Source organism: Muntiacus reevesi, chromosome 1 (genome assembly GCF_963930625.1).
Source record: "Muntiacus reevesi chromosome 1, mMunRee1.1, whole genome shotgun sequence".
NCBI classification, from domain to species: Eukaryota; Metazoa; Chordata; class Mammalia; order Artiodactyla; family Cervidae; genus Muntiacus; species Muntiacus reevesi.
Genome location: NC_089249.1, coordinates 85,882,057 through 85,896,733, shown reverse-complemented (window position 1 = coordinate 85,896,733; position 14,677 = coordinate 85,882,057). Strand labels below are relative to the sequence as shown.

The 14,677-nt window shown below is 39.6% G+C and overlaps 1 pseudogene; it reads right to left on the bottom strand.

Moving 5' to 3' along the window:
* Positions 1-4,727: 4,727 nt before the first annotated feature.
* On the bottom strand, positions 4,728-6,861 carry LOC136162581 (disintegrin and metalloproteinase domain-containing protein 30-like; annotated as a pseudogene).
* Positions 6,862-14,677: the final 7,816 nt, after the last annotated feature.

Genomic DNA, 14,677 nt, shown 5'->3' with positions numbered 1-14,677 from the left:
TCCCTTGGACAGCAAGGAGATCAAACTAGTCAATCCTAAAGGAAATCAACCCTGAATATTCATTGGAAGGACTGATGCTAAAGCTGAAGCTCCAATACTTTGTTCACCTGATGCGAAGAGCTAACTCATTGTAAAAGACCCTGGTGCTGGAAAAGATTGAGGGCAAGAGGAGAAGGGGACAACAGAGGATGAGATGGTTGGGTGGCATCACAGACTCAATGGACATGAGTTTGAGAAAACTCTGGGAGATGGTGAAGGACGGGGAAGCCTGGTGTACTGCAGTTCATGGGGGTCACAAAGAGTTGGACACGATTGAACGGCTGAACAACTGCAACGAATACTACTTTGGGAATTGTTTTCCCAATTTGGCAATGTATATATGTATCTCTTACTATATTACTTGTCCTCATACTATAACTTACTATTAACATGACAAACCTCCTTATTTCTTACTTACTAAAGTGCAGATTGCTTATTTTTCCAGCCAATCCTCTGAGCCTGAAACTGAAAGTAAGTCTTTCAGCAGACTGTAAATCTCTCAGCAGAGCATGCAAATGTCAAATATTGATTTTTTATGGCCAAGCAATATTCCATTCTATCTATATGTCTGTATACATATTTTATTTATGTATATGTACCACATCCTCTTTATCTATATATCTGTTACTGAATACTTGTTGCTTTCATATATAGGTCCTTTTTAAATTTAAATCTACATTTAATAGCATTCATTCATTATAAATGTATGATTCAATGACTTTTAGCAAATTCATAGAGTTGTGAAACCATCATCATGGTCCACATGATATTTTCCTTACCTCTTCAATTTCCCTCATTTGATTCTTCTGCAGTCAATTTCTACTCCTTCCCCAAACCTCAAGCAACCTCTGCTTTCTGTCTATAAATCTTTTCTGTATGTTTTGTATAAATTGAATAAGATAACATAAATTCTATTACAACTGGCTTCTTTCCCTTAGCATAATGTTTTTGAAGTTCATTTTTGTTCTAACTTGTATCAGATTTTGTTGCTCTTTATTACTGAGAGGAATTCCTTTGTATGGAAATACCATATTTGCTTATCCATTGATCAGTTGATGGGTATTTGAGTTATTTACAGTTTTTGGCTCTTAAGAATAATGCTTCTTTGAACATTCCAAAACAAATCGTGTATGAACCTATATTTTCATTTCTCTTGAAGATATTCATAGGAGTGGAGATACTAGATCATTTGGTAAGGCTACATTTGACTTTTAAGAAACTGTCAAAGTGTTTTCCAAAGTGGTTGCAAACAAGTCAGACATGACTTAGTGACTAAACAACAACAACTAATGACATTGAGTACCTTTTCATGTGTTTTTATCCAAGCCTTCTGCTGATCTTTAAAACTGGGTTGCTCCTTATCATTGAGTTAAAATAATTCTTTATATTTTGTAAATAGAAGTGCTTTGTCAGATAAATGGTTTGCAAACATTTCCTGCCAGTCTGTCATTTGTATTTTCCTTCTTATATTTTTTTTGAAACATAAAAGTTTTTAATTCAATGAAGTTCAATTTTTTCTTTCTATTATGGCTTATGCTTTTGGTGTAGTGTCTTACAAATCTTTGCTTAACCCCAATCACAAAGTTTTTCTCGTTTGTATTTGCTGTTGTTGTTTAGTTGATAAGTTGTGTCAGACTCTTTTCAGACCCCATGGACTGTAGCCCACCAGAATCCTCTGTCCTTGAGATTTCCCAGGCAAGGATACTGGAGTGGGTTGCCATTGCCTTCTCCAGCGTATCTTCCTGACCCAGGGAGCAAACCTGCGTCTCCTGCATTGCAGGTGGATTCTTTACCACCTAGCCACTTGGGATCCCTATTTGTATTTACTGGGACATTTTACACTTCTAAAAAAGAGTTACGTTTCTGTACACCAACAGTAAACTACTGAAAAGAGAAATCCTTCATTTGGAAAAACATGACTGAATCTAGGGGGCATTACACTAGGTGAAAAGAAACACAGAGATATACAAGCACTATACAGTATTTTGTGAAACATAAAACAAAATACCATAGTCATAGAAACCAAATAGCACGGTGGTTGCCAGGGGCAGGGTAGAGGGGAAAATGGGTAGATATAAGTCAAAGAGTATAATCCTTCAGTTATAATTAAAATAAGTTCTGAAGATCTAATGTACAGCATGGTAAATGTACTTCATAATACAGTATTTTATACCTGATATTTGCTGAGTTGCTTGTAGGCATTCAGACTCCCTTAAAACAATTTAACTATGTGAGATGATGGATGTGTTAATTATTTGATCTTGGTAGTTATTCTAAAATGTTTATGCATACAAAATCATCACATTATACAACATAAATATATGTTAATATATTTGTCAATTATTCCTCAATATGGTAGGAAAAATGGTTAATATGATATATTACAGTTGAAAAATTTTTTTTCGTTTACTAAGGTGTAGTGCTAAAGAATACATCTGCCAATGGCAGATATATGGTTTGATCCCTGAGTTGGGAATGGGGAAGGAACTGGCAACCCACTCCTCTTGCCTGGGAAACTCCATGATCAGAGGAATCTGGTGGGTCATAGTCCATGGGGTCACAAAGAGTCAGATACAACTTAGCAATTAAAACAACAGCAACAAAATATCCTTATAGTTTCTAGATAAATCCTTTTCGCTAAATTCAATTTCCTGATATTCACATAATGCTCTTTTGATAATGTCATTACAGATCTGTAATATTTTTAAAAGTTCTTTTTTAAATTAATTAGTTTATTTTTAATTGAAGGATAATTGCTTTGCAAAATTGTGTTGGTTTCAGCCAAACATCAACATTGTTTCCCTCAATTTGTTTTTTGGAAAACTGTAAAATAATAATACCTACCTCACAGAGCTATCCACATTAACACTGATGAAGTGCTAAGAACATTGCCTACCACACATTCAAGTCACAATAAATGGTAACCACCATGATCAGTATTGCAGCTATAACTAGAAGTGCTTACTTTTTAAGGACAGTTTCTGATGGTCAAGCTTGATAAATGTTAAAATTATAAGCACAAGAATGGGGTTATCTTGGTCTTTCGCTCCTGAGTAGAAGAATCCCCAAGTAGTCAGGACTCACTTTTTACCAAGAACCTGCCATGACATCTTTAGTCAGAAGAACTATGTGGCTAAGAAAAGAAGAGTCTGAAGTGGGGTATAGTTGAACTGCAGTGCTGCCTGGGGAAGGATGAGCCCCACGGAAGCTAAGGGAACAGCAGGAGGATTCAGCCCAAAACAAGACCAAAACACTTCAGCTGTCAACAGGCTGGGATGATGACCAAGAGGTGGTCATTGATTCCTCTGATGGGGCCACTCAGCCCTCCTCTCCTCCCAGCCAAAGCACCAGGCAGAGGGGTGTTTGGAGGCAGACATGGGTGTACCTGGGATGAAGGGTGTTCCTCACTGCCCTCTGCTCTCTTTTAGGGGTGTGGCAAACCTAAGGCCAGATGTCCCCCAGCACACATTCACAAAAGTCTTGTCCCTGCAAGCAGAAACCCAAAGCACAGACTTCTGTTAAGGGTCCTGCCCACAGGATACTGCCAGGTCTTGTCATCATTTGTAGACTGTGGTACAATGCAGGAGTTATGATAAATTAGAGCCCTCAACCCAACTGAGGCCAACCCAGACACTGAGCCAGAGACCTGATTTCTTTTTTTTTTTTTTTTTTTGGTGATCCTTCTTTTATTACAAATTACAAAGATTTCATTTTGATTTAGTTCCTTCCCAGTGGTTTTCATTTGATTTTTTAAAAATTTATTTATTTTTATTAGTTGGAGGCTAATTACTTCACAACATTTCAGTGGGTTTTGAATCAGTTCTAATGAGATGGATGAAACTGGAGCCCATTATACAGAGTGAAGTAAGCCAGAAAGATAAAGACCATTACAGCATACTAACACATATATATGGAATTTAGAAAGATGGTAACGATAACCCTATATGCAAAACAGAAAAAGAGACACAGAAGTACAGAACAGACTTTTGAACTCTGTGGGAGAAGGTGAGGGTGGGATGTTTCGAAAGAACAGCATGTATATTATCTATGGCGAGACCTGATTTCTAAGGAGTTAGAGTAAACCACACACTCACTGTAACAGAGGAAGATCCTTAACTGAGGGACTCCCCTTGTAAACTATCACTTTATATATATATATATTATATATATATATAATATATATATAATATGGCAATCAATATTTATAGATCAGTGTGGAGCATAGACACAGATGATTTTTATTGATGACAGTGAGGGAGGCAGAGGGAAAGGGAGACAATGGCTTTGTTTGCTGGGATCTGAGAGACAGGATTTTGCCCTGATATCCACTGTAATTCTATGAAACTCACAATGCGAGTGTTCAGAAAAACTCCAAGGGCATTCTTTTAAGGATATTCAAAACCTGGACAGACACTAAAGGTAAAGTGAAATAGGAAAGCAAAATGCATTGATTTGATTCTAAATAAAGAATACAATTTATTTCCTTATCAAAACCTCAAAAAATTAGATAAGATAAATTGAAAGAGGAATGAAGATTGGTTTGGATAAATGAGAAGCTTGTTCAGTTTATGACCATGTGTAATAAAGGTAGAGTGTCAATTGCCTGATTACTTTTTTGGTGTTTTTCTTTTTCTGCCTTGTTCTACTCCAGGGTTAAAGGGTGGTATTTCTTTCTCTTTGGATTAGATTCATATGATTTTCCTATAAAACACAATAAACATTGAGATAATTAAGAAAATAAGGCGCATTAATATAAGAATCACAACCTGAAGAGAGATGGGCATGTTTGTCCTTAGTGGTCCTGGAGGCCCACTGTCAATGCTTCCTCCATATCCTGCCTCCTCACAGAACGGAGGGGCCCAACCATACATGCAGTGGCAGTTTCTGTTACTGTTGCAAACTCCTCGGCGGTTGCACTTCTCAGGGAAACAGTCAAATTTCAGGACTGAGCTATTCACACATCTTCTATTAAAACATACCCGCTCCTTACCACAGGAGGTACCATCATTTATCACACCCAGGTCAGGTAACCCCATAGGTACCATGTCTAGATGATAGCCAATGCCCCAGCACATGAGATTTTCTTCATGCAGATGAGTGGATATTAGGATAGTGTGATCTGGCATATCAGGGAGGGTTTCGACATTTATACACTGGAGCCTGCCACATAAGGATCTTTCTTTGGGACACTGCTCATACTCACGAACTCCTAAAATCCCACAGTTCCCATATTGATCACCTATTACATTAACTGCATCATAGCACTGATGAGGAGCCCCCAGAGCATCAGCCCCAAAAATGTTTTGGCACTGCATAGTCCTGGATCGGCAGCCCTTTCTGACACAACGGGACTTGTACTTGCAAGGGGTTCCATCCTGCTTATAAGTATCATTTGGACAGAAAGCTGAGGTCCCATTGCAGTACTCTGCAAGGTCACATTCATTTTCTTCCATCCGACACATGTATCCAGATGGACGAAACTGACAGTTATGACAACAAAGTCCAATATTACAGCTGGCACCTCGTTCGAATTTACAATCTGGTTGACAACACCTGTCTTCTTCACACTCCTCTGTTGAACCACAATCACATTCCTCATTCTCTTCCACAATTTTGTTTCCACATCTCTTAACCACAAAGCCTAGGCCTGGGAGATTATTTAGACAGTTTAATCCTGAACTTACATGTGAATAAAATTCGGCATAACTACAATTACTAAACCCAGTTCGTCCAGTGCCCATGATACAACTATGCCTACCCTTACACTGGCAGTATTCATAATCATGGGTCATTCCCACACTATGGCCCAGAACATGAGCAGTCCAAGTGGCGGGTCCAAGGATGTTTCTATCTAGCATAGAACTTGTAGATCCTGAAGGCATCATACTACATACACTTCCCCAGTGATGAGCAAGTGCATCCTTAAATGTTTTGTGAACATATAGGTGTGCCCAATCTGCTGGAACCCGAGGACGTAGGTCACGTGATCTGTACTGCACAAACTGGCCTAAAACTTGTGATAGGTGTCCGAAATTAAGTCTTATTTTGTCTCTGTCTGTCCATACTTCAACAGCTAATAGTTGTATTCTCATATGGACATCTTGAAAGTAAGAGTCTGCAATTGAAGTCAGAAGAATGGCATCATTTATGACATGAGTAAGATTGGAGTTCAAATATAAATACCTACTGTTATCAAAGACCAGGGCTAATTCCAAGTACTTTTGGTGCACATATGACTTAGTAAATTCCAGTATCGGAGCCATGTTCTTATGCTGGGCCATCTGCTCTACTGTTTCATCATTAGTTAAGCCACAGAAATCAGAGGGAAATTCCCCCTCTTTCTCCAGGAGGTATACCACATGTTCAAAATTGGAAGAAGCCTTGCGGGGCTCGATTTGGTAGACTGGCATCAATTTTCAGGATGCCCCGGAGACCTCCCATGCATGTACTTATCGTAGCTTCAGAATCCTGATTTCCTTCAACCAAGCCCATATAGTTGCAGTCGCTGGGTATATAAGGATGATCTTCCAAGAGTCTCCCCTGTTCTGTGAAGGAGAAAACCTGCAGATTCCGAGGCAACAGAAACCTCTTGGGCCACAGGTGGAGGACGCGGTTCTTGCCTTTTACCTGCAGGAGGTAGGACACGTGCCTGGCCGTCCCCTGCTCCCCTCCAAGGAAGCTCAGCTTCTCGGGAATGGTGATTTCATAGGAGTCAAAGCCCCACTCCGGGTGAAAAATTAAATCCTTGCCAACAGAGTCAACCAGGAGCACCGCCAAGAGTAGCGACCGGCCCGGGGAGAGGCAGGGCCTCACTGACCTCATGGCACAGCCTGTCCCCCCGTGAGTCAGCCCCTGCCACTGTGGCCTTGCGAGTCAGCCTTCCAGGGAGCTCCGCTAGAGGCGCGGGCAGCAGTGCGTGGCGTGCGGAGCCCGCCGGTGCGTGGGCGCGCAGCCCTGGCCAAGCTGGGTCCGGCTGAGCTAGCTGATTTCCCCTGCAGGTGCACGCCCCGCCCAACGCATCTAGTTCGTTTTCTGGGCGGTGCCGTTGGGCGCACGTGGACGAATCCAAGGAAGGTGCGCGAGAATCCCATGAAAAGCCAGGCTGCTTGCAGGCTGGTGGGAGAAGGCAGAGAGCAGCCTGAGAAAGGGAAAGGGACTAAAGAGTGAGAAGAACAACAGAGAACTTGACAAAGGCTCACCGCATCTTGGGCTATTTCTTTTGTTTCTATTGGCCTCAGGACACGCCTCATTTTCCCATGGGCTGACTCGGCTGTTTCACAGGTGTGTGCCCACCTCACCGTTACACCATTTTCAGTGTTCACGGGGAGTCTCTTGCAGCCAAGAGGATCCCTGGAGTCAGCCAGAGGACCACCAGAGTCTGAGAAAATCAGAGCTGACTCATGCCCCAACTCATGTCCCACCTGGCTTCAGGCAAGTGGACGTTTCTAAGTTCATTTTGCCAGGTGGTTCTTTCTGCTGTGTGTCCTTAGGATGCCAGGGATCGGCATGCTTTTTGGTGTGGGTGTGCTTTGGGTATAGAATCTAGGAACAGTCAAATACTAGGAGAATCCAGAAAGACTAAAATCAATTCCAGCTGTATTACAGGGAAAGGTCAAAAAATAGGATGGGTCTTGTATCTGGGAGATTAGTTAAGATTATCTTGTAACAATCCACACGAGTGATGTTGTCTATGGAACAGAAAATGGCATGCAGTTCCATAAAATACATAGTATTTCTGGAAGGCTTCTTGTGTACCCTCCACTCTTCTCAGCTCTTTTTATGAATCAGTCCATTAACTCTTCACGAAAATGCCTAGTGTGCACATAATGATAATGCTTATCATCCATACTTCACACATGAGGGAACTGAAACTCTACTTTTGCTCTGATGGTGTTACTATGTGGCACTGTTGCCACACACAGCCTGGTCCGCCTGATCCACACACAACCCGTAATGTTTACCAGTTTCCTCTGCTGTCACTCTGGGGAGGGACAGAAGTGGACAGCTTCAAAAAATAGGAATAAAGCAGCCTCTGCTTGATTGATATGATTGAATGAATTCTCCTAAATGAAAGAAGCAAGAATTAAAAAGAATATTCCCATTTGTGGCTTCTGTATTTTGGTCCTGACACTCAAGGAAGAAGAAAATGTCAAAACAAGTCGAGTTACCTATGGAGGAGAAATATGACAAGCTCTTCTCAGGAAATGGAGATTCTTAAGGTGCCATTCTCCTGTGCTGTGAGAAAGCGCCAGAACACAGCCCTGATTAGCTTCCAGCCGAGGATGGGGAATGCCTTGAAATGGCCTCCCTCAGGGGGTGGCAAAGGAGGAGGCCTGTGTACTGTGGAGATGACCTAGTTGGCAGGCAAAGCCCTGAGTATAATTAGCAGACAGTAAGGGAGGGCCCCTCTAAAGGTTTAGGTTCCCAGTCAAGTCAGTTGCTGAGCTGAGAGGCAGTGGAGGTAAAGGCCATGAAGAAGGGGAGAACTCAGCAGAGAACTGGCTTGGGATAAATGAAAGTTTCACCTAGTGTGCTGAGCTCCTAATTCAGGTTGGAAACCAAAAATCACGGTTTCTTCAGCCTGTCAATCTGATTGATGTTCTTAAGTGCCCATCACCCTAAATTGTGGAGGACAGTTGAGGTCTATCTTCTATATTCATTCTATTTTATCATCATTTTCATATGTGTACCATTTGCCTTTAGGCCACTGGAGTATTTCTTGATTGAAACACTAATTCTGAAGCTCTTATTGCTACAGTATTATCTTGGAGCTAACCTCTGAAACATCTGTTAACAAAAAGCTTTGTGGAAATAGCCTGCTTTGTCCTGTTTCTTCTTATTTACAAAATTGTACGTATGTATTGTAAAAGGTGGAAACAATCCTAGGTGACATAGAGTAGAAAATGCAAGCCTTTCCTTTATCTCCAACCTACATGTGATTTCAATAAACTTATTCTTTCCCTACAATACAAAGAAAAGAGGATAGTTGAGGGCTTTCTTCCAAATAGAAGACATCATGTGTATAAGCGTGGCGGTTGGTGTGGGGGCTGAGAATTTTGGAAGGATAAGCCCTCTGATGAGAGAACGTGAATAGTGATGAAACAAATTCCATTTTCATCTTCCGTGCAGTTCACTTCATGTTCATTTGGGGAGCAGATGTTTTTAATTGTGTTCTGGAGTCCTCCCAGAGGTATTTTGTTGGTTTGTAGTGGGAGAAGCAGTGTCAGGGCTTCCTAGACTGACATCTCATTTATGACTATGGTCTCTTGGAGGGATCTTGTTGCAATGATAGAAATGTTATGACTGTTCAGTATTGTAGCCACTAACCACCTGTGTTTATTGACCACTTGAAATATGGCTATTGTGGCTGAACAGCTGAATTTCAACTCAATTTGAAATTTTAGAGAATTTAAACTTAACTAGCCACATGTGGTTACTAGCGGCCATATTAGCACAGCTCAAGAAGGCCTTATTTCTACAACCTTTCCAGTAGTGTTTATTATCCAGTTCATTTGTAGACTCACTTTAGAAAAAGACTATAGCTCAATTGCATTCTGGTTATTAGTGAGGTTGAACATATTATACTATCTCAACCAACCCACTTAAGTTTCTTTAATGTTCCGCAAAAACTGCTGTATACCATTATAGTAGTATCAGGCATACAACATAATAATTCAATATATGTATATATTATAAAACCATCACCACAGTAAATACAATTAACATTTATCACCACCCATAATTATAATATTTTGTCTTATGATCAGAACTTTTAAGATTTACTGTCTTAGCCACTTTCAATACACAATATGTTATTCAATAATCTTACATTTTTCTGTTCATATCCTTTGCCCATTCTTCTATTACGAACTTTGCTCTGCTTTTCAATTTAATGCAGCTACTTATAAATTCGAAATCAATTCGGCCAATCTGTTATTTGTCGCTTCACTTTTTAGAGTGTCCTTTACTATACAGAATATTTTAAACTTTTCTAGCTTCTGAGTTTCATGTCATTTTGCTTTTCTTCCTCACCCTCAGTTCAGTTCAGTTCAATCACTCAGTCATGTCCTACTCTTTGTGACCCCGTGGACTGTAGCATGCCAGGCCTCCCTGTCCACCGCCAATTCCCAGAGCTTGTTCAAACTCATGTCCATTGAGTCAGTGATGCCATCCAGACATCTCATCCTCTGTTATCCCCCTTTCCCATGCTTTCAATCTTTCCTAGCATCAGGTCTTTTCTAATGAGTCAGTTCTTAGATTCAGGTGGCCAAAGTATTGGAGCTTCAGCTTCAATATCAATCCTTCCAATGAGTATTCAGGACTGATTTCCTTTAGAATTGACTAGTTTGATCTCCTTGCTGTCCAAGGGACTCTCAAGAGTCTTCTCCAGCACCACAGTTCAAAAACATCAATTCTTTGGTGCTCAGCTTGGTTTATGGTCCTACTCTCACTTCCATACTGACTACTGGAAAAACCATAGCTTTTACTAGATGGACCTTTGTTGGCAAAGTAATGTCTCTGCTTTTTCATATGCTGTCTAGGTTTATCTTTCAAGGAGCAAGCATCTTAATTTCATGGCTGCAGTCACCATCTGCAGTGATTTTGGAGCCCAAGAAAATAAAGTGTGCCACTATTTGCCATGAAGTGATGGGATCGGATGCCATGATCTTTGTTTTTTGAATGTTGAGTGTTAAGCCAGCTTTTTCATTCCCCTCTTTACTTTCATCAAGAGGCCCTTCAGTTCCTCTTTGCTTTCTGCCACAGGGTGGTGTCATCTGCATGTTGTGTATTGTGTTGTGCTTAACCACTCAGTCATGTCTGACTCTGTGTGACCACACGGACTGTAGCCCACCAGGATCCTTGGTTCATGGGGATTCTCCAGGCAAGAATACTGGAGTGGGTTGCCATTCCCTCCTCCAGGGGATTTTCCCAACCCAGGGATTGAACCCAGGTCTCCCACATTGCAGGCAGGTTCTTTACCATCTGTGCCACCAGGGAAACCCAAGAATGCTGGAGTGGGTAGCCTATCCCTTCTCTGGAGATCTTCCTGAAATTGAACCAGGGTCTCCTGCATTGCAGGTGGATTCTTTGCCAGCTGAGTCACTAGGGAAGCATATCTGAGGTTATTGACATTTCTCCCATCAATCTTGATTCCAGCTTGTGCTTCATCCAGCCCAGCATTTTGCATGATGTACTCTGCATATAAGTTAAATAAACAAGGTGACAATATATAGCCTTGAAGTACTCCTTTCCCAATTTGGAACCATTGTTTCATGTCCATTTCTAACTGTTGCTTCTTGATTTGCATGCAGATTTCCCAGAAGGCAGGTAAGGTAGTCTGGTATTTCCATCTCTTTAAGAATTTTCCAGTTTCCAGTCAAAGGCTTTGGTGTAATCAAGTAAGCAGTAGATGTTTTTCTGGAATCCTCTTGCTTTTTCTATTATCCACTGGATGTTTGCAGTTTGATCTCTGGCAATTTCCTCACTCTAAAATTGTAAAAATATCTGTGCAATATGCACTTTAAAATTATTGTTTAGTACCTCTCTCTTTTTTGTAGGAAATACAATGCTGTCTTCCAAGTGTGCTATCTTTCTGTCCTATCACTGAATCAAATAGTAAGTAATCCTACAACCAACACAGGGCATTATAAATATTAATACTTCTGACAAATCAATGAGAAAAAGAAGGATAATCTTAAAAAAAAAATGAGCAGGTAACTTGTATAGATACATCACAGAAAATTCAGGGAGCCAAAAACGTAAATGGAAAATTCTCAGCCACATTATTGAAAAGAGTATTGCCAGTTAAAGCTTCTATCTGAGGCTACACATATCAGGTTAGCAAAGATTTAAGAAATTAATAATACGAAATTTTGATGAGGCTGTAGAATAGTAACTCTCTTACTTAGAGTGGCAATGTAAATCAGTAAAACCACTTGAGAACCATGTTTGTCATTAGCTTACATAGTTTAAAATAAGCACTATGATCCAGAAATTCCATTCCTAGGTATGTATCCAACAGAAATGTATACAATTGTACACAAGTATACATGGACATAGAAATACACTCCAAACTGGAAACAGTTCTAAATTCCACCAGGTGACTGTGGCAATGGAGATAATGAATCAGAGTTATATGCCACATCATGGATGAATATTACAAACAAAACCAAAAGAAAAGGAAGAAATTAGGTAAAATTGAATTTTATTTTTTAGAGATACATACATAACTGATCAATATAATGAAAGGAAGTGATGATGAGAATTGTCAGGAGAGTTGATATTTCTAGCGTGAAGCCAAGGGGATATAATCAGGAATGGATGGTAGAGGGGAAGGTTATGATTTGTGTAGCTTCCAGGGGACTATGGTGCTGGTAATATAATTTTTAAGCACTAGTTTTGCTGTACATATTTGTTAAGCCATTCCAGGGCCCTTTATGCTCATTTCTGTACATACTATATTTCACAGTCAAAAAAGTCGAATCACAATTTTTTAAATCTATTTCTAAGATAAGACATCTGAACATGTTTTGTTATGACTGATCTTTAAATTAAGAGATCAGCAGTTTAAAATGATCACATGTATATATAGATTGCTATATATTAACACCATGGTAATGACAAGCCAAAAATCTATAACAGGTACATAGACAAAACAATAACAATAAAAACCTAATACTAAATACAGTCGTTGAATCACAAGACAACAAAAGAAGAAATGAACTAAAAAGACCAATAAGACAATTAAAAAACAATTACCTTCCCCAGTAGCTCAGCTGGTAAAGAATCCACCTGTAATGCAGGAGACGCTGGTTTGATTCCTGGGTCGAGAAGATCCCCTGGAGAAGGAATAGGCTACCCACTCCAGTATTCAATGGCCTTCCCTGGTGGCTGAGATGGTGAAAAATCCACCTGCAACGTGGGAAACCTGGGTTTGATCCCTGGGTTGGGAAGGTCCCCTGGAGGAGGGCCTGGCAATCCACTCCAGTATTTTTGCCTGGAGAATCCCCATGGACAGAGAAACCTGGCAGGTTATAGTCCATGAGTTCATAAAGAGTTGGACACAGCTGAGTGACTAAGCATGCCACAGCAAGATTGCAAGAAAACATACATATTAATAATTAAATAAAAATGAACTAAATCTTCTAATCAAAATCTATATAGTGGCTGAATAGATACAAAATTGAGAACTGTATATATACCACCTACAGGAGATTCACTTCAGGTCTAAAGAAAGATGCACACACAGATTGAAAGTGGGGGGATGGAAAAGGTATCACACATGGACACACATGGAAATCAAGAGAAAGCCAGAGTATTTATATCAGACAAAATAGACTTTCAAATAAATTCTGTTAAAGAGACAAAGAAGGACATAACCTAATGATCAAGGGACCAATAAAAAGAACATACCGTATTATGAATATATGAATATACAGTAAAGAAAAGACAATCTCATCAATAAGTGCTATTGGGAAAACTGGACAGTAACCTGTGAAAAAAGTGAAATTAGAGCATTCTCTAATACCATATGCAAAAATAAACTAAAAAAGGATTAAAAACCTCTTTTAATCTAAGGCCAGAAAGCATAAAACTCACAGGCATAACACTCTTTGATGTAAATCAGCAATATTTTTTAGTAACTGTCTCCTAAAGCAAAGACAATAAAAGCAAAAATAAGCAAATGGAATCTAATTAAACTTAGAAGCTTTTGCACAGCAAAGGAGACCATCAACAAGAAGACTATCTACTGAATGGGAGAAAATATTTGCAAATGAGAGACCGAGAAGAAGTTAATATCCAAAATACATAAACAAGTCATAAAATTCAACATCACAAAACCAACAACCCAATCAAAAAAGGTCCAGAAGATCTGAACAGACAAACTTTTCCAAAGAAGACATGTAGATGGCCAATAGGCACATGAAAAGTGACACACTATCATTAATCATCAGAGAAATTTCTTATTAAGACTATGTGAGATATCATGTCACACCTGTCAGATTTTCTGTTATTAAAAGAAGACCACAAATAACAAATATTAGCAAGGATAGGAGAAATGGGAACTCTCCTAAACAGTTGGTGGAAATGTAAATTGGTGCAGTCACTATGGAAAACATATGAAGGGTCTTCCAACAACCAAAAATAGAACTACCATATACTGTAGATTTCTATCCTGGGTATTTATTTTTTTAAAAAGAAGGAAAAGACTGAAGTGAAAAGATACAACCACCCCAATGTTTACAGCAGCAGTATTTACAAATGCCAAGATATGGAAGCAACCCAAGCATTCATCAACAGATGAATGGATAAAGAAGATGTGATGTACATAGTAATTTGGAAAATTCACCAATGGCCACAGGACTAGAAGAGGTCAGTTCTCATCACAATCTCAAAGAAAGGCAATGCCAAAGAATATTCAAACTCCCACACAATTGCTCTCATTTCACATGCCAACAAGGTAATGCTCAAAATCCTTCACCCTAGACTTCAACAGTATATGAACTGAGAGCTTCCAGATGTACAAGCTAGATTTAGAAAGGGTAGAGGAACCAGAGATCAAATTGCCAATATCCATTGGATCATAAAAAAAGCAAAGGAATTCCAGAAAAACATCTGCTTCAGTGACTACAGGAAA